Below are 22,970 nucleotides of genomic sequence, written 5' to 3'. Positions count from 1 at the left end.
TTATTCCTTCCCTTTACCTCCCCTGCATGCCTTGAGCTTTATTTATTCTCCCATGCCTCCTCTGAATGCGGCATAACGTGGTCTGCATTGCATTACATCACACGAAGCCTGATCAGCACGATACCCCTTCACACAATGCCCGTTACCACATGCACTCTGGTGGGCGCTACATGCGTCATCATGTATGCCTGGTGTCCTGTTTCGGATGGGGGATGCCAATCTAGTCTTGGTGTTCTCTTTGCATCCCTCTAGGGTGTATATTGTGGAGATCTGTACTGCGGGGTTGGAGCCGGGGTTGGGCTGGTGGCTCCGCAGTGGGGTGGGTCATATTGGCATGTATACTTTATACTCAGGGCAGGGGTGTTGTTCGTAGACGTGCATATGTTTTCGGAGGAAGTTAGTTCCTTTGCATATTGTTTTGTTTGTTGTTTTTTTAGGGCATGCAGGTTGGTTGCTCTAGGGAGTACAGATTAATATGGGGTTTGGAATGGTTTCTGGGTCAGTCATGTTGAGCCACCACTAAATGCACAAATATTAAGGTCCTGCAATGCATTGGTCAGTTTGCCCTCAAGACAGCAGTGAGTGTAGGCTTCCAGAATAATGTCAACAGCCCACTAGTTATTATGCATGAGGCAATGGATGCTGGAGAAACACCAATATTGAACTTGAGGATAAAAGAGGAGACATTTGGACTTGATTGTTGGAGAGAAAGGCAATGAAGGGGTTACACATTTAAAGGACTCAGTAACAAAGAACCACCTCTTTGTAACTATGGGGTAAATATTAACTTTATGAATACCAGCCATATGGGACCCAATTACTGAGATGTACTCGATTCCAAAAAACATAAATGTTTGAAAGGACGGCCATATGCTGATTCATTAATCTCTATAGGGGATTGGTCTCCTTTCATTGGGGGTTTTGGGATCGAGTTCTGTTTCCAGAATGAAGTTTGCTTAATTTCCCACTTAGTCTTCTTATGTGTTACCATATGTCAGGCGGGTGTCGTCATTCTCACGGTAGATACTGAGTAACTGACACTAATGTTGCTATATATTGTATTATTCCCCGATTCCCGCATTGTGGGGTTGTTATGCTGGTGTTTACGTTATTCATATTGTAATTTTGAGCCTTTTCCGACTGGGGGTTAGGGGCATTGTTCATAGCATTGTGTGGGGACCGTGATGGCTGTGAGGAGAGCAGCGCTGTACTGGTATGATATAGATTGATGATATGTGTGCATTGACAAGATGTTTTTGGCATGGATGTGCACTTCTTTTGTGAAATGGCTGCTTTCCTCATCTTTCTTCATGTATACGCTTTCTACGCCCTGGCGGGGGATTCTAAATGCATTATTACATGGTTGGTGTTGCCTCACATATCATTTACCTTTCATGTTAACACTGCCTTCCACCTATAATGAAGTCCAATCAAGATCTACATGCTTTGATCTTTGGTTTGTTATCATCCCACGTACATAATGCAACATTCAATTGTTTAATTGCCTCAGCCTCAGAATATTATGGCCATTCCTCTTTCTTTTGTGGTCATGCCTTTTTGTTTCATTGAGGTACTATGACTTTGTGCCTCAATCTTGTAGGGTGATTAGATGTGTCTGCTGGACCCAGATATATGTGAAGTTACACCTTGTCATGTAGTGAAAGTGTAGTTGGATTTGACTATATTTTCTGATGCTGCCTGTAAGGGGTAAGATCTGATAGTTTGTAGATTGATACTGGTGACGGGTTGTACTATGCTTAGCTAATGTGAATGGGTTGTCCTTGTTATATGTGGATGTTATAGAGTTCTGTTCCAGGTTTGTGTGTAAATTTAGGGTCGGGACGGGAGACTTAAGTTTGGAGTTTACTGAAAGGTTAGTGTTCAGTGACATTATACTTTTAGTTGCCTTGCTGCTGTATCTGTACAGCGTGCCATCTACTTGTTACTATTTTTAGCATATTCTAGTGTTTGTTGCCCCTTATGGGCATGTGCTTTACCTTTACTCTTTTTTCTTTCTTTTCTTTTTTCTATTTTCTTTTTCTATCCTGTTCTTTGATTGTAATTGCATATGTTATAATATGTCTGAATTCTACCTGTACCATGAGTACTAAAATTGTGGATCATCTGAATATTGTCTCATGGAATGTTAATGGAATCAACAATGTGGTGAAAAGGACTAAGATTTTATCTCAACTGCGTTCATGCTCTTGTGACATCGCATTCCTCCAGGAGACGCATTTAGAAGACCCAGAGGCTGAAAAATTGAAAAGAGGTTGGGTTGGAGATACTTATTTTTCAAATCATTCCTGTAGTAGAAGAGGTGTTTCGATACTTATTAAAAATAATCTGCCTATATCAGTCATCAAGAGCAAGGGAGACAAAGAAGGAAGAATTATTTGCGTTCTAGTGAGAATTCAAGGTGTGGACATTCTACTATGCAAACTGTATGCACCAAATTTGGATGATCCGATCTTTTTTCATGAAGTGGCTTAATTGCTTCAAAGTTTTAATATGGACTCCATTGTAGTGGGTGGTGATTTCAATCAGGTCATGGACTCTGCTTTGGATCGATCAAATGGAGATTATACTAGGACACCGAATGGATGCAAACAATCATTGGAGAATTTGATTGAGGAGTTCAACCTGGCTGACATCTAAAGGCTGGAGCCCCCGTCGGACAGGGATTGTAGTTTTCATTCACAGTGTCATGACACATACTCTAGAATTGACTTCTTTTTGACCTCTGGCCGAGTGACTTCTAGTAGCTATGACTCGGCTATTGGCCTTATTGCCCTATCTGACCACGCACCTATTTCATTGCGATTGTCCTTGCAATACTCTTTGGTTAAATCTCCAAGGTGGAGAATGAACTCTTATATACTGAAAAATGACCAGATCAGACAGGAGGTGACAGAGGAAATTGATAACTTCATCCTAATTGATAGGACTGCCAATGTTCAACTTTCAACAGTTTGGGAAGCTCTGAAATGCTTTGTTAGGGGGATAGTGATTTCAAAAACGGGCAAAGAAAGGAAATTGAGAACGAAAGAAATTCAGAGACTCTCCTCTGAAGCTAAGCGCCTGGATGTTCTGTTTGCAGCAAGCAGAGATGAAAATACAAAAAATGAACTACGAAAAACTAAGTATGAACTTAACAAACTCATCTCTAGCCAAGTTGACTATGCACTGTTTAGACAAAAAATCAACTATTTTGAGAATGGTGAGAAGGCAGGGAAATTGCTGGCACATCGGCTGAAGATGGCTGAAAGCAATCATTTCATTCCTGCAATAAGGAGTCTTACTAACACATTGGAGACGCAGCAAAAACAGATTAACAATTCATTCCGTGGCTTCTATGAAAAACTCTATGCCTCGGATCTGTCCTGTGGAAATGATGAAATTGAAAACTTCCTTGACTCTCATGTTCTCCCTAGCCTGACAACAGATGATGCGATGAGTTTATAAGGGAAGGTGGAAGTAGATGATGATCAGCACGCACTTTCAAAGCTAACAATGGGTAAATCACCTGGCACTGATGGACTACCTAATGAATTTTATAAGGCCCTCCCTGATTCCGCATTACAGCTTTTGTGTGATGTTTTTAATGCTGCTTTTGAATCTGGTTCACTGCTGGATTCAATGAGACATGCATTGATTACAGTGATGAGGAAGAAAGACAGATCTGCTACCAGATGTGAGAATTATCGACCGATCAGTCTGATAAACTGTGACTGCAAAATACTGGCCAAGATCCTGGCTGTTCGGTTAAATAGGGTGGTTTCAACTCTGGTACATGAGAATCAAGTGGGTTTTGTCTCTGGCAGGGCAGTGGCGGACAACATGAGGCGCCTGCTATTAACCATTGAGAAAGGGCATAATCAACCAATTACCAGTGCGGTCATTTCCCTGGATGCTGAAAAGGCATTTGATCGTGTTGAATGGAACTTTTTATTTGCATGCTTGGGGAAGATGAACTTTGGGCAAGATTTCCAGCGATGGGTTAAGTTGTTATATACCAACCCTTCTGCAAGTGTGCTGACAAATTGACTTATTTCCGATTCGTTTGAGCTTCATCGTGATACAAGGCAGGGTTGCCCTCTTTCACCTCTCCTTTTTATTATATCTATGGAACCTCTAGCAGTGAGCTTAAGGGTGGATGTACGCCTACAACCGGTAATTGGAAATGGTCGGAATAATTTGGTTTGGTTATATGCTGATGATTTGTTGATTGCCCTTCAAGACCCGGCTGTTGTTATTTCTTATTTGATGCAAGACATTCATTCCTTCTCCGTGATATCGGGATATAAGATTAACTGGAGTAAATCCGAGATCCTTCCAATCAATGGGTTGTGTCAACGACATACATGTGTTCAATTTCAATTCAGGTGGTGTGCTGAAAAGTTGAAATATCTTGGCATATGGATTGGAGCAGACATAGTGAAGTTACCTGCCATTAATTTTGCTTGGATTCTTCCGACTCTGAAGTCAGATTTGATGAGGTGGAGTCTTTTGAAGTTATCGACATGGGGCAGAATCAACTGCTTGAAGATGAACCTGGCTCCTCGGATAAATTACTTCCTGAGCATGCTCCCCATTAAGATACCAGGAAACATCTTTAAGGAGGTCAATAGAATTATGCAGAACTTTATTTGGAATGGGAAGCCTCCGAGACTTGCAATCTGGAAACTTCAACTCCCATTGAAATTGGGGGGAATGAATTTGCCTAATTTCTCAGACTACCATTTATCCTTTTCCACTCGACATTTGTGCAAAGTTATTGACTCTGGAGATGTACAGTCTGAGCATTTTGACCTCTTATCTTGGGAATGCAGTGCTGTATCCCAATTAGACCCGAGAGCTCTGCTAACCACTCGAAGGAATAAATCAAGAAAAATCAGCGCCCTTACTTCATTCTTACAAGACTGCTGGTGTGAACTCTCAATCCGTCTGAGTGCAGATCCATATTGACATCCAGATGCCTCCATATGGAATAATCCAGCCTTGAAGTATCAGGGCAAAACTCTGTTTTGGACAGAATGGTTTGTGGCTGGTATCAAATACATTGGAGATTTGTTTGATGGGAAGAACTGGTTAACGTTCACTCAGCTTGGCCAGCGGTATGATATGACGGAATGCTCATTTGCCGAATATTGAAAGTTGAAGATTATTATTTCGGCTTGTATTGAGGTGCCACAATTGACTGTTCAGAGTCCAGCCTGGGCAGCTATAACTGTATGCCTCAGTGCATCTCACCCTGCTTCTACCATGTATAGTATCATAAAAGCTACTCGGAAAGGTGATCCGAGATTACCTGCTCTGTGGGCGGAGGAATTGGGGGAAGATGTGAACTTCAGATGTTGGCGAAGGTGCTGTGAGAACACTCGTTTGGTGAGTTTGGATTGGGCCCTCAGAGCTTCTCAAACAAAGTTGTTGTTTAGGGCCTATTGGACGCCGGAGAAACTATTCAGGAGACAACTTTTAGACAACAATCTTTGCTGGAAATGTAAATGTTCTAGAGGATCTCTGAGTCACTTGATTTGGTCCTGTCCTAAAACGATGCAGTTCTGGGAAAAGGTATGTGAGAGATTAAGCTTGGTCTTAAACATTGCAATCCCCATGAATGCCTCATTATTGATTTTAGGCAATGATTCTCTTCTGGAGGAAATTGACTTTGGAAAGAAAGTTTGGCTGCTACGTGCATGTATGGTTGCTAATAAAATTCATTTTGAGGTCCTGGAAATCGAGTAATTCTTTCAACATTGATGATTGGGTGGAGGAGCTTCTTACAATTTCAACATATGAAAGAGCTATTTACAAACTCACTGATGACATTGACAAGTTTTAGGACATTTGGGGCTGCTTTCTTGATGCCTATGGGTAAAGCAGAACTTTGATCTGGGACAATATATACATATCCTTGTACACTATTGTGTTGTATGACATCTATAGGATGTGCATTGGTTGTTTTTATTATTGAATTTGTTGTATGGTTAATGCGATTAGTATTCTTAGTCCTAATTTCCTGCATTTGCGCTCTTTTTTCCTTTCTCTTTCCTTTCTTTTTGTTTCTCTTTTTTTTTTCTTCTTCTTCAACCGGTTCTATTTTTAGTACATTGATGATTATTTTTAAATTGGTTGTGATATATTGATTATTTACATTGAATTGATTGGCTATGTGTTTATTGGATTATTCATGTTTGTTTATTTATGTAAAAAAAAAAATGTTAAAGTAAAAAAAAAAAAAAAGTTAACTATAATGTGTCTGCAAAGGCCAGTTTGTGTTGACTTTATACTTTTTTAAAAGATTGTCTTCTAATTCCATTCTTAAACAGTTGAGTTAATACATAATTCCACTATTGCTACTGTAAAACACTGCATTCGCCATGATTTACAGTAAAGTGTAGGTTTGTGTATCTAAATCTCAGTGTCAACTATATTTCATTTTTTATCATATTTGTGTCCATTAATGCAGCATTGTGTCCATTCATGCAGCTAACCTTTTACATTTTACAGACCCTCATCCGGGGCTCGTAAAGTCCCTTTCACCCACTTGAACAGTTCAGTAGATTTTATGAAGGGCGAGCAACATTTGCAGGGGATGATTGAACTTTTATTCAACATTAACTTTGCAGTAAAGGTTTCACAGTGCATGGCTGGCCTCTGGGTGGCTGCTGTGTCTCAAACATAAAGTAGGTTTGTGGTGACATGCACCATATTACAGAAAGCATATTTAAATGTGTTGTAATTCATTTCATTGTTCGAGTGCATTTCTCTTAGGTCGAGCAGGTAAACTAAGATACTCGACCTGCAGGTCTAGTGGAGTTTTTTTTTTAACCAATTTTATTTATTGTGGTTTTTCAAAATATGAATACAAACATTCATGATATTCCCTCCCCCCCACCCTCCAACATCCCCAACATTGGATACGGTGTAGCATATTTCAACAATTGAGACTCCTGGGTCGCCCATTCTTCCAGTTCAGAGTGTGTATTTTAAATAACAGAAATGCTGCGCAATAGTCTCGGCTTAAAGTACATTTGTTCTTTATCATTTGTAAATTTGTGTAGTGGCATCCAAGGGTTCAAATATTTTGTATAGGAGCCGTGGGATAAAGCCGTAGTCTTTTCCATGGCCATTACCCCCCATAGTCTCACCCACCACATGGCCACCATCGGTCCTAGTTTATTCTCACAGATATGCGCCAGAGTTATTCGAGCAGCACCTAGCATGTAGGTAATGAGATGGGCCTTTGGTCCAGATTTGGCATAGCATCCCTCCACCGCCTCCCCCCGTAGGACCATCATCGGGTCGAATGGTAATTGTGTCCCTGTTTGATGTGACTCAGGATTTCCTTCCAGTATATTTCAGCAAGCGGGCATGGGGTAGTCTGGGTTAATGGAATGCATGCGTGCAGGCGTCATGTACCATCTTAACCACAATTTGCATGCTGCCTCTTTAATGGAGGTACTTTTGGAACTTTTAGCGGCTCTTTGCCAGATTTGGCTCCAGGTTTCGCTTTCTTGGGCTGGTCCTCTTTTATCGTGAGTTCTAGTCCCACCGGTTCTCGGGTTGCCTCTTCTCGGACCTTCCTGTTAGTGATCCAATGCCTTAACTGGACGTAATGGAACCTCTCAGTCTCGGGTATATTAAACTTAACCTTGCATCTCTCAAAGGTTAGGGATGTACCTTCTTTGTAAAGGTCGCCCATTGTCAATGCTTTCTCATTCCCACCCGATTGTACCCAGAAATCAGACTGCATTCCAGGGGAGAAGTCTCGGTTATGGGCCAATGGTGTCCAGGGTCCCCCTCCAATCCTCACCCCTCTACTTCGTAGCGCCTTGTCCCAATACCATAGGGTGGCTTTGGTGGATTCAAGTAACGCATCCCCTTTGTTTCTGTGTCCTTCAGGAAGGAAGGGGAGGCCATCCAAGGGGGCTCTAGTTGCTTCCTTTTCAAGGGTCGTCCAACTCGTTTGGTTATTGCTGGGTGACCACTGTAGTATTGGGGCTAGCTGTGCTGCCCATAAGTATCTGCGGATTTCAGGAACCCCCAACCCTCCCAGCAATTGGGGTCTGAACAGGACCTTTTTTGGGACTCTAGGTTTTTTCTTTTTCCAAATAAATACCATTATCTCCCTTTGTAGTTTTTGATAGCTGGGGTTGGGATGCGTACTGGTAGGGCTCTTACTACATAGAGAAACCTGGGGAGCAGGGTCATCTTTACAGCTGGTATTCTTGGCAGCCATGACAGTTCCTGTACCTCCCAGTGCTTTAGATCCCCTGCTAGCTCTTTAAGCAGTTCTGGGATGTTAGCCCCATATATTTTCTCGTATTTGGGGGTCAGTTGTATTCCTAAGTATTTCACTGCTCTTTGTTCCCGCTTCAGCGGGTACCTGTCCGCCCATTCTGTCACCTGCTCTGCTCTCTCAGTAATATTGAGTGCGCAGGATTTGCTATAATTAATATCGAATCCAGAAACCTTCTCAAAATCTGTTAATAGGTCTAATGTTTTTGGTAGCAAGTGTGTTGTCTTTGTGAAACATGAGGATGTCATCCGTGTAAAGAGCTATTTTTTGAGGGCCTCCAGCACCCACTTCTGCTCCTTGGATCTCTGGGTCGTCACGGGTCTTTTGTGCTAGTGGCTCCATGGCCATGGCAAATATTAAAGGTGACAGTGGGCACCCTTGTCTTGTGCACTTCTGAATAGGGATATTATCCGTGAACCGTCCATTGACCATTAGTCGTGTGGATGGCTGTGCAAAATTGGCCATTACCATGCGTATGAAAAATCAGGCTACACCTGAACTTTTCCAGAGTCATCTGTAGATACCCCCAATGTAGGCCATCAAATACTCGGGAAGCGTCTAATGCCAACACTGAGAATCGCTGTCCTGTTCCACAACCCCATTCAATTGTATTTATGGCTCTGTGGATATTATTGTGTGTTTCGCCCCTGTATGAAGCCTGCTTGGTCTGGGTGGATCATCCCGGGCAGTACCTCCGCTAGCCTACGGGCCAGGACCTTCGAGTACATTTTTGCATCTCCGTTTAATAACGAAATGGGGCGGTCCCTGTCTGGTTTTAGTAGTAATACTGTGGTCGCCTGGCTCATGTCTTCAGAGATCCTACCGGTGTCGTGGATGGAGTTAAACAGTTTTGTTAGGGGGCCTATCAGGGTGGTTCTGAACGTTTTATAATATGCGTTACTAAGCCCATCTGGGCCAGGGGTCTTGTTTGGCTTTAGTGTTTTTATTACTCCTCCCACCTCTTCTTCCGTTATGGGGGCTTCTAACATTTGTCTGTCTGGGTCACTAATTTGTGGCAGGGTCATTTGGGTGAGGAATGTGGTTTGTTTTTCTCTCAACAGGTCCTCCCTTTTTAAGTTTTCGGTGCAGTATGAGTGGATCACTTCCTCTACTGCTTTTTCTCCCCATTTTGGGTCCCCTTCTACATTTCGGAGTTGAATTATGCGGTTCCGATTTCTTCGCTGCTTCAGTTTAGCTGCGAGGAGTCGATTAGCTTTATCACCTTTATTGTAGTAGAATTGTTTGGTGCGTAGTAGGAGAAGCGCATCTTTGTCCGCCAGGTGGGGTCTCTAAGGCTGCTCTAAACTTTTTTCAATGGTCTCTGTGAGCCCTTCTTTTGGTACTCTGCTTCGGCCTCTGCCACTTGGGTCTCCATATCTCGCCTCACCCTTTCTTTTCTTTTAATGTAGTCTGTTGTGTGCGCTATAAATTCCCCTCTAACTACGGATTTGCTTGCGTCCCATATAGTTTCCCAGTGAATCCAGGGGTGACATTTTCTTGGAAATAATTCTTCAGGGTTCGTTCAATGTCTGCTCGGAGAGCCAAGTCTTTCAGGATTATTTGATTTAGGCGCCATGGTTTGCGGGGCCGGTATTGTGGGCTCAAGGGTTTCAGCTTTCAGAGGACCGGGGCATGGCCCGAAAGGCACCTCACTCCAATCTCTAATTCCGTAACTTGTGGGATCAGTGAGTCCAAGATGTCAATCCGGTGGTGGCCTTTATGTACCGCAGAGTAATGAGTGTAAGCCTTTTCCTCGGATTAAAGAAGCGCCATGTTTCAATCGGGTGTAATTCTCTGAGGAGTCTAGCTAAGGCCTGTCTGAAAGCATGATCACTGGAGGAGGCTGGGAGCGTTTTGTCCATCTCGGCGTCCATCACCCTGTTAAAATCTCCCCCCAATAATATCTGTCCCCTCCCCCATTGCACAATGATCGGGAGCGTCTCCATCAAGAAACAATCTTGTCCTTCGTTAGGGGCATGGATGGATACCAATGTTACTTGTTGCCCCATCAGCTTCCCTCCCACCAACAGGTAGCGGCCCTCAGGGTCCCTCTTCACAAATTGCTTTTCAAAGATGATCCCTTTGGCTATCAGAATGCCCACCCCTCGTTTTTTCATTCCACTGGTGGCGAAAAATTGCGTGGGGAACGCTCTACGCCTCAGTCTGTGTTTGTCTTCCTTAAGTAGGTGTGTCTACTGCACCCAAATCACTGAGGCCTGCATATCTCCCAGTCTAGAGAGCATAGATTTGCATTTGATGGGGGAGTTGAGCCCCTGGACATTTAGTGTAACAAACGTTAATTCAGCAATTTTCATGTCCTGCACTCCTGCTTCTCTGAAGATCCAGGGATCTCTCCACTTTTTTGAGTGTTCTTAGTATCTGATGCATCACCGTCATACTTAAACGTAAACTTTCCCCTTAAACCCCTTAACCCTCGAACTCCAACTTCTTTTACAAACACCCTTGGTGGATTTACCACAACAAGTCACCAGGTAAAACTTTACTGGGAAACTGGGATCTGGTCTCTCCCTCTACCCCCCTTTGTTTCGGTTCCTATATGTTTTTGAACTTTGTCATCTCTTTCTCGGTTTCCATCTTTATACTCAGTGTTGTATTTACGCCCCATTTTGTTGGTGCCTTTCGTAGGTCAAAGCCCGCATCTGGTGCTTTAGATGCAACACTTGGGGCTTGAGCTCGAGCACTCACGTAGGGTCTGTGGCGTTGATATCTTTATTGCGGCCCCTTGGGCGGGGCGTGCTGGCTTCCATTGTTCCTTTTCAGGTGAGTTTATTCTCTTTTTGTCTCTGGGTGGAGAGCCATTTGCACCGGCTTGTCGACTGTCCTCTTTGTCTCCCATAAGGCCTTCCATTTCTTCCTCTTCGGTGATCGTGTAGCGTTGGCCCTCCCATTCAAAACTAAGTCCGGTAGGATATGCCCATTGGTAGCGGACTCCTTTAGCTCGCAGCCAGTTTGTTACAACCCTCAGCCGTTTTCTCTTGAGAAGTGTTGCCTGCGCTAGGTCCTGGTATAGTTGAATTGTTGCAGATCTGAAGTGTATGGGTTCTTTCTTCCTTGCGGCACGCATGATGTCTTCTTTTAACTGAAATAGGTGTACCCTTGTAAGGACATCCAGAGTTAAGGTTTTGTTAAGTTGGTACGTCGAGTAGACCCTGTGTGTACGGTCTAGAACTATGTCCTTATCTTCAGTACTTAGGATGTGTTGGAACAGGTCTATTACATATTGCTGTAGTTCAGGGTCTGCCACGAATTTTGGGACCCCTCGGATCCAAATGTTATTCCTTCTAGACCTATTTTCGGCATCCTCCTGCCTATTTTGAACCCGTACCATCTGCTGTTCCAGCTCTTGTACTCTTTTGGTTAGTTCTTCCTGTTCGGCAATCGTGGTTTCCACCTCGTCTATTCTACCTTCGGCTGCCATGACCCCCTTATTGAGATCGGCTATAGATTTAGCCAAGTCCGCGACGCTTTCTTTAATGTCTTTTTTCAGTTCTTGAAGCAGTGCCAGGAGGTCAGATTTTCCGATTGGTGGGTCCGTTGTGTCCACCAGGTCTTGCGTTGGAGAAAGGTGTACCTGGGCAGTGGCTTGTATCTGGCCCCGTTGTTGAGTCTCCGCCGCTTGCATCATCGCTTTGATGTCTCCCGATGTTCCCCCTTTTGATTTAGTAGAATGTTTGGACATATTTGACTGGGAGGAGGGGAGGACAGGAGCGTGCTGTGCTGGGTTTGCCACGAATGTGTTTGTAAATATGCTGTATTGCTCAGGTAGTTCTTTGCACCTCATTACTGTGGGGCTTTATGTAGGTTGCGGTTCCTGCTCATAGTCTTGAAACCTCCTTGAGTATAGGGTTCTTTGAGTCTGTCCCTCTTGCTTTCTTCCGGGCGTTTCAAATCGCTCTATTGGGTGAGTTTCGCTTACGGGTAGCTCATTGAGTGAGGTTCGCCAATGTTGGGTTCACCTCTCCTGCTGAGTTGCATGGTCATCATCGCCATGGCTGCAGGGTAACTCGTGAAAAGGCCCACCCTCAATTGTGTGAGCAGGATATGTTGCTACGTGGTAGAGCCATGGATGCATACGAGTTCCCCCAGTAATGTGTTCCAGCGGCGTGCGGTGTCGTAGTAGTTACCTCCTATTGTTTTCCTCACATCTTAGTCCGGGCTTCTCCTTCCTGCCACCCCGTGTCTTCCCAAAGTTGCCAGACGCCGAGGGAGGTCCCCCCCCCCCCCACCGCCTGCAAGGCTTATGTCTAGTTGGGGTGTACTGGAGTCACAGCTCCCACTCCAGTGGCTTAATGAGGCGAAGGGGAGGGTTGGTATGCGCTCGCTTGAAGCGCGTTGTTTCGTGGCGGCCCCTCCGCTGCTTCCCCGCTGCTGCCCGCAAGAGCCTTCGATCCCCTTCTCACCTCACATATCCAGCGCGGGACACAGGACGGATCCGATCGTAGCTCGGGTGGGTCTGTCAGTTACCTTGGGCTCCCGCTACCTCCGCTTCCCGCTCCTGCTGTACTCTGGTTCTATTGTTACTCCTCCTTCCGAGGCTTGATGGCTCTGCTGGCTGTTTCTTGGTCCGCGTGAACCGCAAGGGGAGTTCTCCTGATGAGCTGCACCGGGTCTCCTGTAGGCGGGCATACGTGCCCGTACGCTGCGTTGTGTGACTTGCCGCCTTTGGGGTCTGGAGTGGCTCTCCGCGGCGCCTCGTCGAGCATGTAACCGGGCTGCACCTTTGCATTCGATCCTCCTTAATGAGACATGGTTGCGGCTCGATGGCTTCCTCACGCAGTGCGAAACGGGACCATCCCCTATCTGCTGTTTTCAGCATCGGGCCGCCATCTTGGCGGTAGGATCGGGGCGCTCGCTCCAACGCTCCAGGCTCGCTCCCGGTGGCTCCCCGTCGCTTCTCTTCTTTCCTGGCGTTACCTCGTGTGTTCCGCCACGTCAGCCTCTTTTCCTGACAGAAAACTGTCACATTTGCGGGGGGATTAGGGCCGTATTGGGGAAAGGGGTTACAGAGCCTACCTCGGAAACATCTGCACGGGTCCTCGGCTGGCCACGCCCCCGGTCTAGTGGAGTTTTAAAGAATTTGATGCCAGACTCATCTCACTAATGTCTTACTTCAGCGGTACACAAAACTGCTGTATTTTTTGCTCCTTTTATGTCTTGGGTACAATTAACTTCTGGTGATTATATAAAAGATGAGTCCAACATTGCTAATCATATGAGTTTGTTTTCATATGAGTTTGTTTGTTAATCAAGAAATGAACAATCTGCTAATTCTGGAAAACTAATTCATGCCTTGAGGAGGTACGTTTGGCAGAGCACACCAATTAAGTTATTAGTCTATACAGACCTCTGTGTAGCCGTTGTGTCACTGAAGAAATTCTTTGAACTCCGCAGTTACTTTTTGAATGAATAGCTACTTACCCAGCACATTATCGGTACATGTTTTGAATTGCTGCGCATACTTTGAAATTAGGGTGTTTCTCCTGGTCTGTTCTCATGTTCGTATTCTACCAGTTTGAAATGACAGATAACACATTTCATTAGATTGTAAATGTTTTGAACGCTTACTGTGGCATTCTGCGAAGAACTCCCTAGACAATCTGCAAACTGAGATCCTGCCAATGAGAAACCAGGTATTCTTGACTTAATAGTCACAAGATTCTACATGTATTCCTACATAAATTCATGTGGTTACATTTTTTTTTCCTTAATGCTGTAAGAGTCGTTATTACCTAATTTAATGATGCTTAATTTACAGATGTTTGAAGGGGGAGCTGGCCAAGCTAGGATAAGCTTTGTCTGGCAAGTCAATCCCTTGGTTACCCACTTTAAACCAAAACCCATCCCTTAATGATTGATTCTCAGCAATAGACCAACGTGTATCGAGCCATGCTAATACACCTATAAATGTATTTGCAGAGTTCTTCAAGCTATGCCCTGAAGAAGGCGGCTATGCAAAGTTGAACGCTGCTGAAACGTGACCAGTGCTGGGGTTTTCTTGATCTTAGCCTACAACATTTTCATCCCAGCTCAATTTGATTCCATTATTATTTTATGTCACGTTGGCAGATCCAATGATTCTCCGTCTTCAAAGATCCTTTCAAAATAAGAAGGGACAGATTGACTGAATCCCTAAAGAAAAATGAGTTATATGTCGGAGCCGGGAGGAACAGAGGAACATTCTTATACTAACTTTCGAACAATGACCTGTGAGTAATATTGTCACACCATATGTGCAACTACCACATAACTGCCGCTAGTCTATCTACGCCTGTTGAGTGCCATTACCTAGTTTTTTTACACTTGCATAAAGCACTTCGTATGAATGATTTACACACGGTTCAGTGCCGTTGCATACCTTTATGAAACCTAATGCTTATGTCTACACCAATGCAGTCTCCCGCTCCATCATAACCTAGCTGCTTTTCCTATACCTAATGTGCCCCTGAACGCAGGTATCGGCTCAAATCATGAAGGTGCGTTCGGCTGCATCATATATCTCTACAACGTATCCGCACCCAGCACCCCATACGATTTAACGTCTCCATCTAGAGATGCAAGCATATTGCATTCTTTCTCAACCTAACCGTTTTCTTAAAAGCGTTCAAAACCATCCCACGTTCAGCCTTTTGCTGAAAGCGGGAAGTTACACTGTTATATAATTCTGCCTCCAGGTGTGCCTTTCCTGTTTACTGTAACCCTGAATTTTGTTTTGACCCTCAGTCCAGCCCTGTGTGTGGTGACGTTAGAAATTACACTGTCTGGATGTGTGCGCCGTTTCATTTGGATAATCTCTACTGTATGGAAAAATTATCAAACAAGAAACTGGTTTTGAAACCAATTATGGTTACTCGACAGGTTTTGGGCTCTTGGTTTGGTGAGAATGGACAAACTTATGGTTTCAGTACAGATGCCTCTATATGGCATAATGAAGCTTTAAAGATTGATAATAGATGTCTTAATTGGAAAAGTTGGGTTTCAAGAGGGATTTTGAAACTGGGGGATGTTTTGGATGGGACTCGGATGTTGAGTTTTGAGGAGTTAGTAGATAGATTTAATTTGAGTCTAAGAGAAATTACTAGATATTTGAGTTTGGCAACTGGGATTAATCAGAGGATCGTGTAGGGGAGGAGTGGTCCAAGGGACCCCCCTGGCCTACATCTCCACCCCAGGTGAGGGCCATGGCTCATCGGGCGTCCCCTCCTTACCACCCGGGCCCAGGTGGTGGATGGCTCACCTGCTGAAGACATTGCCCACACATATTGAATTTAGCTAGGCCTCAGAAACCATTTGGTCCAATAAAGATGGTGTGAGCGTAGCGCACTGTAGCGCGGCCCCCACCCTCGGAGAGTTTCAATTATCCCTGTTGCCGCAGCACCCTGGCAGATCCACTGTGAGCACGTTCCCACGAACAGGACGGACATGAGCTAGCATAAGATACTAACACTGTAACATTTCACCGCCCGCAGTGTAGCACTGCTCCCAGAATGACCCGGTCAGCAAGGCCTGGGTGATGGGAAGATCTGTAGAATGATCATCCGATGAAAGCAGAGAGGTACCCAAATATGAATGTCAAAAACCACTTCTAACACGTATATCCTTTCCATACAACCACTTTTACTAAAGAAACCTGTAAAATTGTGTATGACACCAGCCATGAAGGACCCACACCCCTGCAGGGGTGTGCAAATGATAAACGCATTCCGGGGGAGTGTTCCTTATATGTATCATTGAAAACCGTACACCCCGCGGTCCCGCGCCATAACTGAACTAATGCTGCTAGAGTACACAAGAAAACGAATGTAACCATACAAGGGGCACATGTGAAGGGTGTGTGAGAATGCACTCGTCACACGTGTATGTCTAAGCCCCTTGCATGCCACCACCGTCACATACGGCGGGTCATTTTCGATGTACTGCACCAACCTCAATGTTACCTCACTTACTGCAATTGTATATGCATATAGCTAAATACTGTAGTTGTCAAAACATAGTGTACGAATAAGGTGCTCAGACTGGATATAATTGAAACACCTCCACCGAAATGAAATGTATGTTTTCAAGTAATCCAAACAAATATTATAAAGTGTTCTAATGATTGTGATGTTTTCGCCTCCAAAAACCGGCAACACGAGAGGAAAATACCTTTGTAAATATGTGCAAGGCCATTTCCCCTCCCACCCTCCGGAGACTGCCAAACATGAGAGCAGAGGCCCGCGCCGCGCTGCCCCACCTCCCCCAACTAGACTGGAGCCCCTTCAAAGATGTGTAGCCCCCTCTGCAGCACCCAAGGCCACGGGCCGCCACCTGCATTATTTACAGCACAGCAGTAAACCTCTGCCTGAACCCACACTTTCGAAGGCGCCCCCTCGTAAACCCCACAACCCACCAGATCATCTTAGACGTATGGCCCTGCACAATCAGGACACCCAATACTGTGGCAACACACAAGCAGCACATTTATAACCACATCTAACAAGACAGGGAGGCTCGTACCATCCGCCCCATGCCCTGAAGCTTAGCCCCTCAACCTATGGGTCCGGTCAACAGGACGCTGGTAACCATGTCCTGACGAATGACCATTAGACCCCTCACAAGGTGCATTCCTCCTGTGTTGCATTAACCTGTAGAATAACCTATTGAAAGATTTACTAAAGAAAATAACATTGCAATGACTGAATGACTGCGGTGTGCATGGCCTAGGGCAAATAAGTCAGGAAAAGACATTCATCTCTGACACCGGCCGCGATGGCACAACAACACCGCCCGGATGAACTCTGCCAACCTGCCAGGCCCAGCCCAACCCACGAGGCTGACCAGTGACGTTCTCCAGCCACGGCCAACCACATCGCAGCAGCACCTATAGTTAGTCATCGCCACCCAATCCCATTGAACTTGTGCCCCCTATAGTATGTAGGTTTTTATGATGTTTTTTTGTAAATATATACGCCTGTCTTTGCTATTGTCAGACAGAGCCCTCTCGGAGTTTGCAGAGTTCTTTGCATGCCATATTCTGATTGATAAACTCCCATTTAAGCTCACCCGCACTCTGTCTTGGCCTTATTCCCTACTTGGGAGAGTCCTTAATTGTCTCTCATTGCGGGGAGGATCGTGCTGGCTGGGGACGCTTGCCTTCAATCGCTATGGCGGGAGGCTCACTTGGGAAGACGCCTGAGTTTAGTAAATTACTGGATGGTCAAGAGTATGGTGCACGAATTTACATGAATTTCATGCCCATGAATGCAAAACATTTGTTGGCATGGGATGGGTTTAGAGTTACTTGGTCGAATGATGTCAGTAGGGTCATCTCTGATACTGATTGGAGTGATATTTTAAAAGTGGGTGTGAATTTAGGGAAAGATATGAACTTGCGTCTGATTCGGCAGAAGATTGTTGGAAGATTGTATTGGACTCCTGTGAAAATGTTTAAGTTACAATTGAGTTTAGATGACTTGTGTTGGAGCTGTAGTGCGGATAGAGGTACTCTTTTACATCTAGTGTGGGGATGCCCAAGGGTACTGTCATTTTGGAGTGAGGTGATAGATGGAATTGATTTCATTTTTGGGATAAGTTTAATCAGATCTGCAGCTAATATAATCTTGCTCTCACATGTTGAAAGGGGTGTTCAGGTTAGAAAGCATAACTTTTGGATTGATAGAGCACTGATGATTGCGATTAGATTGATTCTCAGGATCTGGAAAACTAGGAAGAAACCCAGCGTTGAGGATTGGTTGATGGATTTGAGGGTTTTATCTAGTTATGATAAGGTTTCGTTGAAAAATAGAGGCAAGGAAGATGAATATTTGTTGCTGTGGGAATCGTTTGATGCCCTCTATGATTGACTTTATATTCTGTGGATAATTAGAGGGTAGGATAAGGGTTTTTTATTTTGATTTCCTCTTTGTGATGTTTAGTTTTGTCTTTGTGGTATTTTATGTGTATTAGGTATAATATTTAGCGGGGTTCATTTAGATACATTTTGCATGGTTGATTTTATGATTGGATTTGGTTTAAATGGTTTGCTCATGACTTTGATTTGAAAATTAATACTGCAATGTTAGTTTGATCCTATGTAAAACTGCTGTATTGTAAACCTAATAAACGGGGAAAAAAAAAAAAAGAAATTACACTGTCACATAACTCTGCCTCCCGAAGCGCTCTTTGCTCTGATAATCATCCTGTTTATGGCGACCCTGAATCAGAACTTGACCCTAACTCTAGCCCTGTGGCACAGATAACCTTTCCGGCCAGTGCCTTGCGACGGTACTGCTGTGCTGCTATGTGTAGCTCTCTAACGTGCGACTAGCAATAGTCACACCAATTGTTATAGCCGATTAACTGTTTCACTCGTAGCCTTTGACATTCTAAAGCACTGCCCTGTTCTGCACCCACGCACTTACGTCTACTATACCGTTCAGACTTGCAAGGCCCTAGACCGCCTCCTAGTCAGCCAACAGAGATTTTGGTAATCTGGACCACCCCTCAGCCTACTACTTGCCAATGTTTTTATCGCGCTCAAACCTAGTCTATCGTGAATGAAATGTACCAATTGCCCTAAGTACCCTTCATAAAGCCCAGGGCGCTATCTGTGCATCACTTGGATCCACAGCGAGCTTACTGTGATACCAGTGGTAGGACACATTGCCAGACCTAACCCACTACCAACGCCATTACATACCAGCCCACACTCAGCCTACCACATGAACACTGGTCTGTGCCCTTCCAGTACCTGTAAACTGTGACTAAGCCTCATCCATACTATGTTCACTTAAAACTACCATGCAGTCCGTCTCCTGCTTTTGTCAACGATCAGACTTATCCTTACTATAGCGGCTAAATGGCTCTCTGGTAGAGCCTGTACACCCATATCTACCCAAATTTAAACGTAATCTCATCTATTACAACACTAACCCAGCCATACCCATCAACTTGCTAAAAATACCTACGCCTAGTCAATGGATTAACCTTTATGCCAAGAAACCTACACCTAATCAACCATGCCCCCCAAAACCTAGAAACGAAAGATTAGGTTCCAGATTTACCAGGCATTCTGCCACACAAGACAAATCCCATGTGAAATTTAGCCGACCCACACAAATTAAGCCCCCTACACCTACTACTACTGACCCCAAAAAAACAAAAAGTAACCATAGTAAGGATATTGCTGTCCCCTCTGACCCTATTAACCATCACATCAAAGGTGCTTTAATTAACGCCAGATCTCTGGTACCGATATAGCAGATATCGTCACTAGATTTCTTATCTGTATCTGATACCTGGCTCCCTGCCGCATCAGGGCCTGCCATATTACTTGCCACTCCTGACTCTCATACTATCTTAAGAGCTGACTGAGCCAACGCGAAAGGAGGCGGCATTGCCTTTATCGCTAAATGAAACCTAGAACTCGGAGTAGTCACATCCCCCACTGCTAAGTCTTGCGAGCTACTTACAGTCAAACTTGCCACTTCTAAGTCTAGCACACTGACCATTCATCACTGGCCCTTTTGAAGATGTTATGACTCTACTATCAACCAATACTAAACCTACCTCGCATATATTAGTGGTAAAGGGATTTCAACCTGGGTTTCCAAGACTCTAATGACCAATCCGCCAAAGAACTGGCCGATTTTATTATCTGAATTGGGTCTCTTGCAAAGAGTCAATCAACCCACCCATGAGAAAGGCAGAATACTAGACTGTGTTGCGGACATCAACTGTGAGACTTCAATCACATCTGTTGAACCATAGACCTGGACCGACCACTCACTCGCATCCTTCACAATCATGGCCAAGCGAGTCAATAAGCCTAAGCTGATTTCTCCGCCTTTAATCACCAGGAATAAACTGAACATTACTACGGACAGGCTCCGGCCCCTCCTGCTACCTACCTGGAACGCTTCGTCCAAATCTATAGACCATACGGAACTAGTAGACCTTTACAACTCCACCATTACCCAAGCATTAGATTCCATTGCACCACTTAAACCGAAGTTCACCTGAATACATGGGTTACCCCCCAGTTAAAAGCTCTGAGGACTGAGAAAAGAAAAATGGAAACCACTTGGAAAAATCTTCCGACGAAAGAAAACAGAGACCTGAAATATCCTCTAAATATAAAGCGGAAATCCACCAAACTAAATGCGAAACTTATAATGAGAGGATCCACAAAGCTAGCTCCAGCACAAAGGAACTTTTTTCGTGATCTTGAGGAATTGGAATCTCCCCCCCCCTCTCCCCCCGGATGACTCGTGCCCCAAACACAAAGCATGGTGTACAAACATCCAAAATGCTTTATCTAACAAAATTGTCACGCTCCAACAGAATAGCTGAAAAAAGGCTCAACCTCTCCAAAGCCGAAACTCACCAGAGACCTCTAAAGCTCTCACCTAACCTACCCCAGGATTTCAAATTTGCCCAAGTCACCACTATAGAGGTCGAAAAGATCATATTATCCCTTAAACCATCGAAATGCCAAGGTGATATGTGCCCCGCTCAAATAATTAAGGAAGCCGCCAGAGACCTGTCCCCTTTCATCACTAAACTAATAAATGCCTCTTACCGCCTAAACTAATAAATGCCTCTTACCGCTCTGGCCTGGTACCCACAAACCTAAAAGATGCATGGGTTCTGCCATTGCTAAAAAAATCAACATTGGACCCATCCTTCCCAACTAACTATAGGCCTATCACCACGGTCCCATTCTTGCTTAAAATACTAGATAAAGTGGCATATATCCAAAACCAGCGATACCTAGAGACAAATAACCTACTAGCCTTAAGACAATCTGGTTTCAGACCACTTCATAGTACAGAAATGGCCTTGATAGATTTGGAACAGCAAATTGACCAAATCTAAGAAAACGGGCAATGCGCCCTACTTCTACTTTTAGACTTGTCAGCCGCTTTTGACTTGGTGGACCACAAATTCCTCTGTGAACACCTGTCATCTGCGGCTAACTTCTCCCAAGAAGCCTCAAATTGGATCCAATCATTTGTCAGCAACAGGTCAATGAGAGTCTTCTTTCCATCGGCGGCGGCAGACCCGACCCCTATAACATGTGGAGTTCCGCAAGGCTCATGCGTCTCCCCGACCATGTATAACATATTTACCAAGCCACTCTTTGACAACTTAGATCATCTGGGTGTCATCTACACCAACTATGCAGATGATACTCATACCCCTCTCCGGTAACTATGACACCGACCTCGCCCTAGTCAACAAAATGTACTCGATCATTCAGGCATGGATGGCAGCCCAAAGCCTCTGCCTGAATGGTAAAAAAAATCCTTATCCTACGAGCTCAGACCAGCCTCGGCAAGCTTGATGAGAAATACTCTGCATTTAACATGGATGGTATTGTCATTAAGGTTGCCAAGGAAACCAAAACACTAGGACTCTATTTGGACTCCACACTTAACATGTGCAAACAAGTCAATGCGACAGCCTGTGCAACAGCGTATACCTGCAAGCTGATTCACGCTTGCAAACCATGCCCATCTACCGATAGTTGCATCATACTAGCGAGAGCATTGATCACCTCTAAACTTGACTATTGCAACGCCCTCTATGCAGGCGCAAGCAAATACATCACAAGTAAACTCCAAACATTACAAAATAACGCTCTTAGAACAGCTCTTATTATCCCAAGGAGAGAACATACGTCCGAGGCTAGAAGGAAATAGAATTGGCTTTCTATTAAAGACAGGATTCCCTTAAAAATGGTGTCTATTACACATAAATGCCTTAACAATGCTGCACCGCAGTACCTAAAAGAAAAAAAATAATCAGAAAAACGTCACCACAGCTCACAAGGATGGCAAACTCCCATTGTATCATAGTTCCCAGATTTAACCTCAAGAAGGCAGGTGTTAACAGCTTCCCTGTGCAGGCCGTCCGACTCTGGAATGCCCTTCCTATCCATCTGCAAATTGATCAGACATTCCAAAGCTTCAGAGAAACGACTAAACGATGGTTAGTCCTGAATGATATCTAACTCGCTTTTCTTCCTTCAGCTCTCCTCTACTGCTGCCACTCCAGTCCCATTGCCACATACTGTATTTATTTTGATGTATATATGCTTCTATCTCTCATGGTCATAATGTAAGCATCATGTATGTATTAGTAACTTATGAAGCTTTGCATAATGCGCCCAGATACCTCCAGGTATGGTGCGCGGGCGCTATATAAATAAATAAAACAAACAAAATAATTACCTCCTATCATTTAAACTAATGGTGAACTACATATGATTTTTCCCTGTATGTTCTCCACTTGAAAAAATTGTGTCACAAAGTGTTACGTTCGTAAATATTTAGGAACTTAGATCATCATTTATGAAGTGCCTTAAATATTTGATGATCAATGTACGTGTTAACTAGACCTTCAGGAGCTGTTTGTTGTTAACATCATCCACTTTCTAAAACCTTTCTCACTGGATCTCTTCTTCTTTTCACTGTCTCTCTAGTGTTTCTATGACCCACTGTTGGTCTAAATGTTTGGAAACAAAATGTCCTTTTTGATGCATCAAGGTCAAATTAATGACCAGTTAAGTATCAGCATTGTTGGCAGGGCTCCTTTTGTTTTTTTCATAGTTCACTTTGCCCTACTTGCCACCAAACCCTAAGGGCGCCCAACCTTGTGTAAAATA

General features: G+C 44.2%; 1 protein-coding gene across 2 annotated transcripts in view; it reads left to right on the top strand.

Moving 5' to 3' along the window:
- The window catches only part of KNL1 (kinetochore scaffold 1), a 1,870,945-nt gene that overhangs the window by 27,365 nt on the left and 1,820,610 nt on the right, over positions 1-22,970 (top strand). The window lies entirely within an intron of this gene.

Source organism: Ambystoma mexicanum, chromosome 14 (assembly GCF_040938575.1).
Source record: "Ambystoma mexicanum isolate Mex_15411 chromosome 14, UKY_AmexF1_1, whole genome shotgun sequence".
Taxonomy (NCBI): Eukaryota; Metazoa; Chordata; class Amphibia; order Caudata; family Ambystomatidae; genus Ambystoma; species Ambystoma mexicanum.
Note: the sequence above shows the minus strand (reverse complement) of the source record. Positions and strands in the feature narration are given on the sequence as shown.